This window comes from Pseudorca crassidens, chromosome 10 (assembly GCF_039906515.1).
Source record: "Pseudorca crassidens isolate mPseCra1 chromosome 10, mPseCra1.hap1, whole genome shotgun sequence".
Taxonomy (NCBI): domain Eukaryota; kingdom Metazoa; phylum Chordata; class Mammalia; order Artiodactyla; family Delphinidae; genus Pseudorca; species Pseudorca crassidens.
Genome location: NC_090305.1, coordinates 53,132,805 through 53,146,739, shown reverse-complemented (window position 1 = coordinate 53,146,739; position 13,935 = coordinate 53,132,805).

Below are 13,935 nucleotides of genomic sequence, written 5' to 3'. Positions count from 1 at the left end.
CTTAGTTAGTTAATGGTGAAGTCTGTTTCCATCCCAGACTGGCACTCTTCCAAGCGTTGTCACCTATGTTAACCCATTTATTCCTCACAGCGGTCCCAGAAAGTAGATCATACTTCAGTTCCACCTTCCAGAGGAGGAGACTAGAACCCAGAGAGTTTGCTCAAGTCTCCTCAGCCATTGAGCCACCAAACCAGGACTTGCCCCGGGAAGCCAGGCTAGCAGGCCACAGGGTGCTGCCTCCTCTCAGGGGAGCTCAGTCTTTACAATGACCCAGGGCACTTATTTAGGCTACAGATATATGCTTCTGCCTCAGATATGATTCAGTGGGGCTGTGGTTGGTCTAGAAATTTGAGCTTTGGACAGATACCCCAGATGATGTGAATGTATGATTTTGACAGCATTCTTTGAGAAACTGAACTTTTTAATAATGATGAAGAAGTAGCACTAAAGGAAATCCACAGGTTCAGAGAATTGTGGCTGCATCATCAGCCTCAGAAGCAATAACATCAGAGAACAGAAATTGGGTTAACAGAAATCAGTGGGACTTGGCCTTTGAACTGTCCAGCAATTAAATCCTCCCTGTAACCCAGCAGGACCCTATGGGGCCTTCCCAGGACAGGGCCCCACCCCCCGCCCCGCCATATCCTCTGCTGTAGCTCCTCTCTGAAGTACCCAGATAATAGTATCTGATGCATATTTCCTAAATTTTTCAGATGCTAAAACCCCCCACCAAATGGAAGAAATTAACTAGTTGATCATGAGCCCCCAGACCTATTGGTGCCCAAAGATTGTTAAGGTTAACTCCCTGTTACCTCACCATCAACCAGTCAGAGAATTGTGGGTGAGCTGATCACATACCCTGCAACCCCCCTCCCCCTGGCCTTTAAAAATGCTTTGCTGAAACCCTTTGAGGGAATTCAGGGGGCTTTTGTGCACGAGCCACTCGTTCTCCTTCCTTGGCCCTGCAATAAACCTTTTTCTGCTCCAAACACGATGTTTCAGTATTGTTTGGCCTCACTGTGCTTTGGGGTGGGCAGAACGAGCTTGGACCAGGAAACATCCCCATGGCTGAATGGTGTGATCCTGGTACTGGGGCTGGGAGACGCACTTTCACACGCAGCCATGAGAGTAGGGAGGGCGACAGCCCGGCTCAGTGGTCAGGAGCAGTTTTTCCTGTAGTGGTGACAGTTGCTGAGGGTTCTGACAGCCTTGTAGGGATGCTCAGGAATCAGCACTCCCCATGGGCCTGTGCTGGCTGCTCCAGTACCCCCAGACAGCAGCAAACATTTGTTTTCTGACAGCCCTTCAACCTTGATGTAATGAGGTTTCCAGTTTGTGAGTGGACATTAGGGGCCAGGGGAAGGCACGTGAGGTCAGCAGACCCGAAGCTGGGAGTTCCCGTGACTCCTATGCCTTTGCTTGTGCTCCATGGCAGCCTCTGATGGTCCAGAATTCCCTAACCTGTACTGGGAACCTGGACCTTCTAAAAATCTCAAGAGCAGTGGAGCTTATAAAAATCCAGACTCCTGGGCTGTAACCCATTCCAAATAAATCATAATCTCTGGGGATCCAGGCATTAGACTATTTAAAATCTCTCCAGTCATACCATCGTGCATCCAAATTTGAGAGCAAGTCAGCAGAATAGCAATCTTGCTGAAGCCGGTTCTGCTACCGCTTTTTAAAATAATCAGGAAACTCTTAATGTTTGACATAGGAAATAATATTGTTATGTAAAATCACGTCTGTCTGAAAAGGAGAAAGAATCCTATTTAAATAATAGATTGCAAACCACTTGGCTGCTCACTACAATTATCTTGGTAAATTTAAAAAAATGCCCAGGACCAACCCCAGAACAATTAAATCAGAATCTCAAGGTGTGGGGCCTGGATGTACATAATTTGTTAAAGCTCTGCAGGTGATTCCCCAGGTGACTATCAAGGCTGGGAACCACTGTGTTGATGCAAGCTGCTCTCTTGGGAGTTCTGCTGAGCTCAGAGCTGCTGAAGGAGTGGGTGGTCCTTGGGCCTGGTGACCTTCCTAGTGGGCTTTGGATTGTAAAGCAAAAGCTGGGCTCTTACATCCCTGGGCTTGAGGTGCAGTAAAGGTACTACCCCCTCCTGATCGAGGCTGATGTCTGGGAGCAAAACTGGATACAAAGTCCTAAGAGTTTCTTTTCCCTTTTGCCCCTTTAAGGTTGCCATTTCATTGTTCTCTTGGCTTCACTTTTTCTGATTAAAAATCAGAAAGTCTCCCCTTCCCCCTTGATGTAATTTGCCTTTTGTTCCTGATGGCCTGCAAGATTTTCTCTATCTTTGGTTTCTGGCTGTTTGACTTAGGAGGTGCAAAGGTGTCTTTGTCTTTACCTTCTGAGGGTTCTGTGAGCTTTTGGTATATGGTTTGATGTCTTCTGTGGTTTTGGAAAATTCTCAGCCTTTATCTCTTCAAATATTTCTTTGGTCCATCACTCTCTCCTCACCTTCGGAGACTCGAGTTACATGTATGTCAGACCACTTGATATTGTTTTATAGATTTTAGATACTCTTTCCATTTTTTGATTTTTTTTTCTCCACGTCTTTCAGTTTGATAATTTCTCTTTACCTATTAGGGCAGTAGCAACGGTCTCTTGTGAGCTCCTTGCCCTCCAAGTATTCCTAAATCCCAAATGTGTCAGGGAAGTGATGTAACATTTGGGTCTCAAGGAATGTGTGCCCCACGACAATGGCCATAATGGGTACCGACTCATGAACAGTAATAAAAACTGACTCTTAGATAGCACTTGTTCTGTGCCAGGCACTGTTCTTTGCATTTTACATACTGAAAGTCATTTAATTCTCTCAGTAACCTTATGAGGTAGATATTTATTATTCCTACTGTATAAATGAAGAGACTGAAGCACAGAGAGGGTCTGTAGTTTACATAATGTCTCACAGCTGGCATTTGACAGAGGAAGGATTTGGTCTCTGATGTTCTGACTCCAGGCTTCCAACTCAGTGCCTTGGCATCATGTAGGAAGGAGCTCAGTGCCTTTGCATAACCCTGGGGAGTGGGGGGCCTCTACGATGCCTGAGGGTGATGTTCCTGGCACCTCAGCAGGATGAGGGCTTAGAGGCAGTGTCAGAATGGTCTGTTCTATCAGAGGGTTGCTAAGAATCATTGCAGTCACCAGGGAGGCCCCCCAAGCAAGAGGGTTCTTGGCAGTGTTGACAGCTGCTGCTCTGGTCTGGGCCAGCTGGGACCTAGGCTTTGCCACGGCAGAGGTCTTAGGGTCTGGATGGAAGCTCTTGGGCTGCCTTGAGGTGGCCAGAAATATCAGCCTAAGTGGGTGCGAGGAGCTGGCTGGGATTTCCAAGCTAGGTATGATTCCAGCAGGACAGAGTAATGGATGTGGGCAAGAGGCAGGGAGCTTGGAGAGACCTGGAGCCAGTGGAATGGAGGGAAGGGAGGCTTTTATTGGATGCTTGGAGCCAAGGCCAGAGGAAGCAAGAGGGCTGTTAAGGGTATGGAATTGTTTCAGAGAGACAAGAGTGGGTTGACATCCTGTAGAAGAGGTTGGGGGAGAACATGGGTTCTGAGAACAGGAGCCGGAGAACAGAAACAGACAGTCAGTGCAGTTAGAAGGAGCTCATTGGAAGGAGTTGGGGAAGAATTGCTGGGGAGTCTTGGCCAAGATCCTTCCTGGGAATGGAGAGTGTGCCCGCCTTGCCCTGATGAAAAAGGCTTGCAGGCTTACCAGTTGGTCAGGCCTGACCCACTCGGCCTATGATCCAAAGTCAAGTTTAGCTACTTTGCAGCACATGAACCCGGGGTCTAAGTCCAAAAAGAATCAGCGAAATTCAAAAATACTCCTCCACTTGGCCATAAATCTTAAATCTGGGGGTATACCCAGTGGCCCTACCATGGTACTAAATTATACAGCGAGTCCTCAGCCTGGAAGACTATGATTTTTCTGTCTCAGACGGGTGTTCATTAAAGGTCACTTGGCAAGCCCTGAAACACACTCCTTCACACCTTAATAGCTGAGAGCTTGAACCCATTTCCTCTGTTGTTGCTCTGGATTCTGGCTTCAGGCTCAAAGTTGGCGAGGTGGGAAAAAATGAATTTATTTTTTCCTATGGTGCTTGGCACTTCTTTTAAAAACTTGTTTTTCATTATAAAAGTGACAGATGGTTATTAAAAATGTGGAGAAAATATAGAAAAAAGTGTAAAAGTATCCCCAGTCCAGTCCAGTCCACCCACCAAATTTAAATATTGTTAATGTTTCACTGTTTTTCTTCCAGTCTTATTTTATGTATAGAAGGATTTTTGTAACTTACTTAAGATCACACTGGATACATGATTATCTGGTTTGAATTTTTAATTTAACATTATGTCATAGCATTTTCCAGATGAGCATCTTTTCTTTAACTTCTAATTTGAAAAAGTTTTAAACCACAGAAATTACAAGAAGAGCACAACAAACACACATTTATCCTTTGCCAAGATTCACCAGTTGTTAACATTTTGCCACATTTGCAGTATCTCTCTCTCTATTCCATACACAATATTGTTTTCTTTTTCTGAATCAGTTGAGATTGGGTCAAACACTTTATCATCCTTTATTACTAAATATTTCAGCAAATATCTCCTAAAACAAGGACACTCTCTAATGTAATCACATAATCACGATGGCATGATCCACTTCAGGGTATTTAATATTGATGCAATCATCTAATAAATATTCTTTTTTAATATTTATTTATTTATTTTTAAAATTTATTTGGCTGCACCAGGTCCTACTTGCGGCATGCAGGATCTAGTTCCCTGACCAGGGATCGAACCCAGGCCCCCTGCATTGGGAGCACGGAGTCTTAATCACTGGACCACCAGGGAAGTCCCTCTGTTGTCTTTTGATTTGTATAAATTAACATTTTTGCAGAGTAGAGGCCTGTAGTTTAGTAGAATGATCCTTAATTGGTATTTTTTGTATATATGCATTAGAGCTCACTAGTTGTATAGTTTACCTAAAGATTTCAACATAAACTTTCTACTTGTTTCCATTATAAATGAAGTCATGAAGATCGTTTATGTGAAGCAGTGTCGGGAATATTTCTTTAAGATAAATTCTCAAGGGTGAAATTACAGGATCAAGGAGTGTAGAGATTTGGAACGTCCTCGATACCTGGCCACATTGCTTTCCAGAAGGGTTGTGCTGGCCTGCAATGGTGCTTGGAGATGCCTGCTTGAGATTCTTATTGGAAACAAGCTCTATGTGCTTCACAGCTTGATTGCTTACAGAGCTGGCAAGAACTTGGATGAACTCATTTAGACCAGAAGTTTCAAACCCAAACAACTACTGGGGTCATCGGGTGCTATAAACGAGTGAAGAAGGCTCCATAGGGATTGGGGTAAATGGCTGAGCCTCTGCAAAGAGCAGGTGCCCCTCTCTCCAGCTAATTGTTGCCAGGCGTGGCAGAAAAACTGTTGCTGACTCAGTGTTGCCCAATCTTCCAATCTTTTCAACAGTAGCAGAAAATCTAGATTATTATGTTGAATTTTCCATTTTTTAAGTGTTGGCAGTTAATTTAGACATTTTTTTCAAACTTTGTGTGAGACAAAACACATCTGTGGGATGGATGTGTCTTGGAAGCTGCCAGTTCATAACTGTGCTCTGGATGTTTTCTTAAAATTTCCACATTGATTATTTCTTTTCTTCTGGGCATCCTGTTGATTCATGTTTCCCAGGCACCAGACAGGGTTCCTCCCTTAATCTCAGCCCATTGCACTCTACTTCATCTTTTGTGATCTTAATAAGTAAAACATTCCCCTGAATTCTAACATCAGTCTTGTTGTTGAGCTCATAAATGATGATCACATCAGAGAGATGGGAAGGGTTAGGGTGTGTCCGCCTGGTTAACCTGCCCAGAGACCTGGATGCCCAGCTACAGTTGCATGTGGTCAGGGTGATCAAAGACTTGGATTTGGTTCTCTTGAAGTCCTGTGTGGTGGAGATATTTACTGCTAGGTGAATATCCATCTGCTCCATCACACCCCCCAGTCCTGCTGCAGGGAGTCTGGGCCACGTGGCTAGTTCTGACCAGTGGGCTATGAGTACAAGTGCTGTGTGTCACCTCTACACGGAAGCCCCTCCACAGCAAACCAGTGTGTGGTTCCTTCCCCATCCCTGCTCTCTTCACCTTAGTCTGTGACTGGGGACTGTGTTGTTGAGTTCCCACATGGAGATGGCTGCCTGGGGATGGGCTAAGAATTGTAACACAGGGGAAATATCAATACATACTGGCCATAACCCTGTCATTGATGTGAGGAGGAGATGGGTGAGGTGTGAGCTCTGTCTAGCTCAGGTCCACCTGCAGAATAGGAATAAGGGAGAGAGCAAAATTCCCTGATCACTCAAGTCTAAAATGTTCCCGGTGTGATATTACTTTTTGAACTTACCTGCTAATATTCAAAATAACCTCTTGAATTGGATCAGGCATAAACATCTCAATCCTGTCTCTTTTCTATTATACCTTCCTGAGCAGAAATTCGATGGACACAGAGGCCATTCATTAACAGAACTAATCAGTAAAGCATTAGAGACATCCTTCCTCTTTCTCACAAGATATCAGGGCAAAGCCTACCACAACTTTTGTTTATTTGTTTTTAACCATGAAGGTTCAAGAAAGTACACGGAGAGAAAAAATAAAAATGAGAGCAACATAAAACTGCAAGGGTTACGTGATTCACCTGAAAGAATTCCAGTTCTTTCCTCAAAAGATGGTCCTGGAGGTCAAAAGGGTGAAGCCTGGATTCCTTTAGTATCTTATCACAAACTAGAAAATCCATCATGTTATTTCCGATAGCATAGTTTCCAACCATAGACAATTAATGTATTCATGCTTTGCAAAATTGTCATCTGCTTTTTTTCTTCTCTCAAAGAAAAGAGCAGGATCTCTCTACCTTTGTAAACATTTGTGTCATGTTTATAACTTACGAAAATCGTATGGTTTAGGGCTTCATCTTTTCTCTGCTGTTTTGTCCAGCCTTCGGTTGAGAGAGAATATAATTGAAAACAAATTTCCTTTTGAGCTCAGCACACCTCAAAAGTTCTTTCCAAAGTACTGGGTTTGCAATAAGCCTGCCATGATGCACACAGCAGGCCTCTCCAACAGGCTATGCAAGCAGCCAGGATGGCTGGAGGACACCCAGCATGGCAAGGTCACAGACTGTGTTACAAGAGCATCATTTCCATGTAGACTTTTCTCTCACTCTATGCCAGCTGGGAACTTAGATCCCATTTAGGGACATTATGTCGTTGGGGGTTCAGATGTATAAGAGGCTCAGCAGACATACACATGGGTAAGTTTAGGATGAGGAATGCTGTACTGCATTTCTCTGACAACACAGATCACCAGCTTGCGTAGAACAGAAGCAAGAGCCTGTGTGTATATGTTTTTAAAGTTTTACTTTTTAAAAAATATTTATTTATTTGGTTGTGCCAGGTCTTAGTTGCGGCAGGCATTCTCCTTTGTTGTGGTTGGCGGGCTCCTTAGTTGCAGCAGGTGGGCTCCTTAGTTGAGGCTCGCTGGCTCCTTAGTTGCAGCTCGCTGGCTCCTTAGTTGTGGCATGTGAACTCTTAGTTGCAGCATGCATGTGGGATCTAGTTCCCTGACCAGGGATTGAACCTGTGCCCCCTGCATTGGGAGCACAGAGTCTTAACCACTGTGCCACCAGGGAAGTCCCGAGCCTGTGTATTTGAAAAGGGAGTATGTTTGCAGACTTCAAGAGTATCTGTTTCTCCTTGTGGCATTTGATTTGCAATGATTGTGACAGATTCGATTACTGGTCAGCAAATACTCCCCCCTTCTCCTGCCACATGCATGGGAAGAATATACTTCCCTGCTCCAGTGGCGTTGGACTTGGCCACGTGACTTGACATGGCCAAAAAGGGGGAAGTTGCAATGTCAAGTTACAAGCCTAGTCCTTAAGAGCCACCATCTGTTCCCCTTTTTCCTGTTGTGCTTCTACTATTACCACGAAAAAGACATGTCGTGGAGAGCTGGCTGGTCCCAGAATAATGAGAGATATGTGTGGCCAACTTGGACCCGACCATGGGCTATGGTGGGGCCCAGCTTGGCCCAGCCTGGATCAGCCCAACTGTAGGCATGTGAGTGAGAAGTAAGTGCTTATTATTGTATGTTACTGAGATTTTGTGGTTGTGAGTAATAGCATGGCAACAGCTTAGTGATTCAAGTGTGTCTGTCTTTTCCTACACTTATCTGATGTGGATACAGATAGAATCACAGTAAGGTGCTATATCATTTTTGTTGATTCTTACACCCACTTTTCCCCAGAGGCTCAGCTCCACGCCCTAGATATTTCTGAAAGCCTCTGGACATGACTCATGTGTAATCACAAACCAGGTCAGAGAAACTGCACTGTAGGTCTTTGGGATATCCACAGCCTCCTGGCCAACAGGAACGGGCACTGCTACCAGTACATAAGCCTTAGAGCCGGGCCTTGTGCCTGTAGAAACGCTGGAAATTCCCCCTTCCCCCCGATCCACAGAATATTTTGTCCTCAAGGCGTGAAGCAGTGCTGCATGTCTGTGTCTTAGAACACTTGTAAAATTAATCCTTCGAGTTGAGCGACGTATGTACAGGTGTGGCTTGCCGGTGAGACAGCAGTGCACGGCCCCTGCCGCCACTGCTTCCCGATCCTGGGGCAGTGAGTTAGCTGCTTCAGCTGTGAAGAACTCAGCGTTCTCATCTACTAAACGGGAATAATAACCATGTCCACAGCATGGGATTGTTGTTAGGGTCCAGTAGAAAGTACCTGCCAGATGCCCAGAGTTGTAAATACTCACATGTTTCTTATTGTCTTCTCTTCCTGTTGAGACTGGTGAAGGTTACAATTAATCGCATCCCTTTCCCCGCTCATTTCTAATCCAACTGAGGAAAGCACTGGAGAGGCAGCTGGCCCCGTGATGAAGAAGGCAGACTCTGGATGCGGGAGGCCTGGTGTGACCTTGGACAGGTTATTTCACACTTCCCTGTCTCAGTTGCATCAGCGGGTTAGTGGAGTTAATAATAGTATCCGCTTCTTATTAGTTTCCTTTTGCTGCTGTAGCAAATAACCACAGAGTTAGTGGTTGAAAACAGCACACATTGATTATCTTGCAGTTCTGGAGGGCAGAAGTCTGAAGTGGGCCTCCCTGAGCTAAAATCAAAGTGTTCCTTTCTGGCGGCTCCAGGGGAAGATGTATTTTCTTGCCTTGTCCAGCTTCTAGAGGCCACCTGTGTTCTGAGGCTCATGGTCTCCCCTCCATTTTCAAAGCCAGCAGCAGTTGGTCAAGCAGTCCTCAAGTTGCTTCACTCAGCAACGAATCCTTCTGCCTCCCTCTGCGTTTTTTTTTTTTTTTTTTGCGGTACGCGGGCCTCTAACTGTGGTGGCCTCTCCCTTTGTGGAGCACAGGTTCCGGACGCGCAGGCTCAGTGGCTGTGGCTCACAGGCCCAGCCACTCTGCGGCATGTGGGATCCTCCCGGACCGGGGCACGAACCCGTGTCCCCTGCATTGGCAGGCGGACTCTCAACCACTGTACCACCAGGGAAGCTCCCCTCTGAGTTTTTAACGGTCCTTGTGAGGACACTGGGCCCTGCTGGGTCATCCGGGATCATCTTATTTTAAGGTCAGTTGATTCTCAGTCTTAATTCCTGAATTCCCTTTTTGTCATTAATGAAACATATTCACAGGTTTTTGACATTAGGACAGGGATATCATTGTGAGGCCTACCATGTGCCTCCTCGAGTTTTATGATGATGAAATGAATTAATAGTTGTAAACCATTTGGGACAGAGTCCGGCACATTGTAAGCATCATATAAGGACTGGCTATTAATACTTCCACACAAACATCAAAAATATCTGAGTTATTGCCATAGGGCTAGATTACAAAGTGTGAGATGCAGACAAAGAGCCAAATGGGTTTTCTATACTTTCTCCTCTGAATTGAATTTCCACATCAAGTCATAGGCAGAAGCCCTGAACATCCTCAGACCCTTCCCCGCGGGCATGGGTCCTCCGTACAGACCCCGCTGCATGGAGAGAGGGAAGGAGAGGACGTGGAGAGAGAACAAAGACAGATCATGTGGCTACAACACTTTCCCTGTCTCACCGACCAGATGCGTCACTTCTGCTCTTGTGGGGAAGAGCCAAGAGAATAAAACTTCTGGGAGAGAAGACAATCTTGTGGGTCAACATAGACTCTTATGATAAAACAATGTGACCCTTATACCTTTACATTGAACGAAAAGAAAACTCTAACTTATGGTGGAGAACAGAGAGGAACCAAAACTGTTTTCTCTTTGTGTTTTGTTTGTTTTTTTCCTTAAAGTCAAGACTTCGTTGGTTAATCAGCTAAGTGAAAGCTTTTTTAAAAAAAATAATTTACTAGGTGGTTAATTCTATTTTAAAAATCAACACAGAGAAGAGATTTACTACAAAATATCGAAAAAATACAAGGAGCTTTGACATCCAAGGCCACTGTTTGATAGTTCTTTTAAATGATAGCTGAACCCCTCTAACAGGAAGGGTCAGAGCTCAGCTTCATACTGGCCCTTCTCAACGATGGTAGCTGCTGTGGGCTGAATATTTGAGTCCCCCAAGTTCATATGTGGAAGCCTTAACCTCTAGCATGGCTGCATTTGGAGTGAAGGACGGATTAAGGTCAGATGAGGTCAGAAGGTAGGGGCCCTGATCTGACAGGATTAGTGACTTGTAAGAAGAGGTGCCAAGAGTGAGCCCTCACTCCCTCTGCACCACACAGAACATGACCCTGGGGACTCGGCAAGAAGCCAGCTGGCCACACGCAAGGAAGACAACTCCTCTCGGGCCAACTGTGCTGGCTGGCACCTTGATCTGGAACATCTACCCCCAGACCTATGAGAAGATACATTTCTGTTGCCTAAGCCACCTGGTCTGTGGGTTTTGCTGTGGCAGCCCAAACAGACTAGACAATAACTAAGGCATTTTCCCCCTGACAGTTTCCTGTAGCCTCTATAGCAGGCTTTCCTCTTCAACCCCAGTTGTGACATGTGTCTTTTCTGGGCAGAAGCTTTAGAAGCTAGTGCAGTGCATAGCACTTTCTCTTCACCCAAGGGGATGACTGACTGTGAAAGCATGTGTGGAGATGGAGTTGTGTCTGCCTTGGTCCTGAGGAAGGTGATGCACAGAGCACCCCCCCAAGTTGGACGTGTGACCTGAGAAAGAGAGAAAAACAGGCGTTTGTTATATTAGCCACGGAGCTTTGGGACACTGTTCTTACGGCATTACATAACCTCCTCTGATGGGTACAGCATCTCAAGGATGTCATTTTAAAACACAGATAGCAAAGGATTTGAGTTGTGGCTTTCCATTTCAGACATCTAAGGTGCAGGTACACAAACGAATTTGAAAGACCAGCTGGAGGTCCAGGCTAACCTCTGCCAGACTAAGCAAAGGTCCTCTGGGCTTAGAGGAAAAAAAATGTGGAGAACTGAGGGGAAGGTAAAGAGCTTAGATGCCACTGTGTCCCCGAGTCCTCGTCCTCTGTCTGTGTCTGTGTGAGGTGGAAAATTCCTCTAGAAACCCCAGTGGGGCTCGGAGATTCAAGTTCCGAAGGGATTTGTGTCCCATCTCTGGAAAAACCCTGCACCGGCTTGATGAGGAGAAGATGGGTCTTCAGTGCGTGGTAGAGCTGAGTCTCTTCACAGAGTTGTCACCCCTTCGGGGACACAAGGTCAAGAGAAGAGGCCCACATGCCGGATACAGGCATGAAACCATAGAAGATGGCCTGGCTGCCCCGGGGAAGGCCTTCTGTTGGGGATGGAGAGGGTAGCGGCTCTCCCTCATGGCTCTGAGACCCACCCGCTGGGCATCTGAGCCTCTCCCACTCTGGCCTACTGGCCTCTCCAGCCACAGTCCCCGTCATTTACCTTTACGTGCCCCATTTCAGCCCTGTCACGGTACCTGTGCTTCCCCACATCTACCCAGCTGTTCCATGACTTTGTGCTTTGCATCTGCTTGCCTTCTACCTTTCTTGTTTGACTGAAACATATTGATTCATCCCTTGAGATCCAATTGACGTATCACTTCCTCTGAAAAGAGTTTTCTATTTTCTCCATGTCATGAATAATTCCTTTAGCTACCGATGTACCTAACAGTTACCTCTACTCGACAAAATTTAACAAATACTTCTAGAATATTAACTGTGCAAGGCACTGAGATCGCCACAGAGTAAAGACAGGTGAACAGAGCAAACGGGGCTCTGCTCCCGGGGCCCCCAGTCTGGTTACTACTGCCACATAGAAAATCACCACAACATCTGGTGCTGTGAAGCCATCTCGCCTCTGACAGCGTCTGTGGGTCAGGAGGCAGGAAGTATCCAGCTGGGGGCATTTAGCTTAGGGCCCCCGGGGAGTGACAGTTAAATGGGGGCTGCAGCTGGCAAAACAGGGGAGGGGGGTGTTGGAGCATCTGTCAGCCCACAGCCATCTCTTTTTTCCTGTGGTCTCAAAGCCTCTCTGTGTGGTCTCTCTGCAGGGGCTAGTCTGGGCTTCCTCACAGCATGGTGTCCTCAGGACCGTCAGACTGCTTACTTGGCAGCTAAACGCTTGAAGAGTGAGTATTGCAGAAGGCAAGGCAGAGGTTACATTGCCTTTAGGACTTAGCTTTGGAAGTCCCATTGTGTCACTTTTGCTGCATTCCCTCAGCTAGAAATAAGTCACTAGCCTGCTCAGTTTTAAGGGAAGGAGAGCTAGGTTCACTCTACTTTTTGATGGGGGAGTTCAAGGTTCTAGAAGAACATGTGAGATGGGAGATGTTGTTAGAACCATCTTTGGAAAATACAATCTGGCATTTGCCATACTTTAATGCATGCCCATCTCTCTCACTAAGCTGTAAGCTTGTTTAGGGTACGAGTTGGATCTTTATCTGTTCTCAAAATTTAGCTTAAGTGTCTAGAAGAGAGAAGGCACTCAGTGTTTTGGAATTAATCAATGAATTGTCCATTTCTTTCTCCAAGTTCAGAGAATCCTATTTATGTGTATTATTTTAGTTGAGATAATGAACACTTCTGCAAGGATAATTTAGTTTCTCAAAGTAATGAATTTTCCAATTTTTTAGTAGGCTTTTTTTCCCTTAGCTATTAAAATCAAACTTGTAAAATTTGTATAGTGTACTCGATGTAAACACAAAATTTATATTTCCCACCTAGTCTTTCCAAGGACTCTGGATCTTCATGCCAGAACCCTCAACTTCAAGAACTTTGGCTATCAGATGAAAGTAGCCAGTGCCCTTCAAAAGGTTAAGATTTCAACAGAATGCAGGCTTTCCCAGCGATGGAGGTCTAGATGCTCCACTGCTTTGGAACCCCAGCCTGTCTTTCCCCGGATCACTTAGCTCTTTACCCTGGAAGGCTGCACCAGGGAGACTCTTATTCTTATCTCTGAGAGGTGCCTGAGCCACCATCACACCCCAAGAATTTCCTTGGGCTGCTTTATTAGAGAATAGATCCAAGATGCCCTAACACAGTTTTGCAGGCACAATTTGACTGAAGGGCGTGACCAGTGCCTTGGGGCACAGGTGCCTCTGACTCTGCTCCTCTCCCACACCAAGAATGGTGCTGGGTGACGACCTCCGCCTCGTTATGCACGAACCCATCAGGCAGGGTGAAATAGGACCCATGCTCGGTGCTTGTCACTGATACAGACAACAGTACCTCTTTGCAAAGCTTCCTTAGGTAGCTTTTTTGTTTCCTTGATCCATTCGTGTCTTATTTGCAGTACACAGTTGTCTCATATTTGTTATCATATGTCATAGGTGCATTATGGTGAGACAAATTATAGATACCGATGATAGCTTCCATTATTGAGGTCTTAGCCTAAGCACTTTATTTACCCACCTCCACTGAGGCTGAAAATA